At 38.9% G+C, this 1466-nt stretch overlaps 1 protein-coding gene across 1 annotated transcript in view; it reads left to right on the top strand.

The window, feature by feature from the left end:
* LOC106871423 (contactin-2) overlaps window positions 1–1466 on the top strand; it is a 229293-nt gene that overhangs the window by 182181 nt on the left and 45646 nt on the right. The window lies entirely within an intron of this gene.

Here is a 1466-nt window from a genome sequence, read left to right as displayed (position 1 = left end):
ATATATATAAGGTACATACATGCATACACAACACACACGCATTTACAAACATACATTTGGCGTTGTTTTTGTTATCTAAATTCCAACAATGTAACGTTGTATCTTAACTACAAACCAGCTCCTTCCTCATAGGTAATGTTGATATAATTAAAAACAGAAGAGAACATACATATTGATGCGACCACCGAAAAACAAAATAACGTTATGTCCCTATTCCACGAGCTGAGTTTGAAACCGTTTGCTAGTTGTTCAGAAAAATGGTATTTCCTTTGTCCTGTCAACAAGCACGGTTGTTTATAGCGTAGGAGTGTGATCTCTGACCCTTTCCGGTCATCGAAAGTTTAAAAAAAGCAAATAGGAACTGTACTAAACTGACCCAGCTTTGGAGGGGGTAATATAGCACTGTTGGGTACGGTATCTACCATAAATACGAGAGCATAGATTTGGGGATCGCAGTTGGTGTAAACAAAATCATTGGATGAAGAACGCGAGTTCGGTGTAAAGGCCAGCAGCCAGTAGAGGAGCCAGATGGAATCGCAGTCGATGTACAAGCTGTCAGCCAGTGAAGAACGAGTATGTGACGGCCAGTAGTGAGTGAAGAGAAGCAAGATGAACAGAGCGGTCGGTGATAAGTCTGACAGAAAGAGACTGAGAGAAAGAGGCTATTGACAGAAGGCAACAATGGGCGAAATGGATAGAGTCAATGAGAGAGAAGGGACTGTTGTGGCAGGCAAAAGTGAGTGGCAGATTGTAGTAGACTGCGTTGGTCAGTTCTTGTCATTGTAGTGGGAGATTTGAATTTGCTACGGTAAATGTTTTTGCTTATAATTTTAAAGAAAAATGTACTTGCGTTTGGTTATATATTTTTGTGAAGAACTTTTGTTAACTGGCAGAAAATAAAAGAGAGAACTTTGTTGTTACATGTTTTTGGAGAAAAGCAAAAGAAGCAAAAAGAACTTTTAATTGACTTTTGAGACACGAACTTTGATTGTAAACTTTATGATTATGTAAAATGATTGTAGACTTTGTAATTGTTCTGAAACTTTGTTAAATGCTTGGAAACGCTATTGCTGCATGTGTTATTTCAGAAGCAAGTACTATGTTATTGAATTATTGTTATGCAATGTTGTTTTGTATTGTGATGTAAAAAAAAAATGTTAGTTTCAGTACGCAACGTATGGTCCGTGTCATTTCTTCCTTTCTGTTGTCATCGTTACGTGCTCCGGCTGGGCTTAGTGGCGAACATCCTGACTCACTGAGCGTCGACGTTCGCGCGCGCGATTTTTCTCTTCGTTGAGGTGCTCCGCGCGGGCGTTCGTAACAATATATTTGTGTGTGCGTGTATATACATATATAGGTGGACATTGGAATTAGACACTGAGGGAAAATGGCTGTAACTTTTTTATTTTTTAATTTTGGCGATTTTTGTTTTCGATAATGTGTTCTACATGTCACGGTCATGCGAT

Source organism: Octopus bimaculoides, chromosome 17, assembly GCF_001194135.2.
Source record: "Octopus bimaculoides isolate UCB-OBI-ISO-001 chromosome 17, ASM119413v2, whole genome shotgun sequence".
Taxonomy (NCBI): domain Eukaryota; kingdom Metazoa; phylum Mollusca; class Cephalopoda; order Octopoda; family Octopodidae; genus Octopus; species Octopus bimaculoides.
This window is presented reverse-complemented; position numbering and strand designations above follow the sequence as displayed.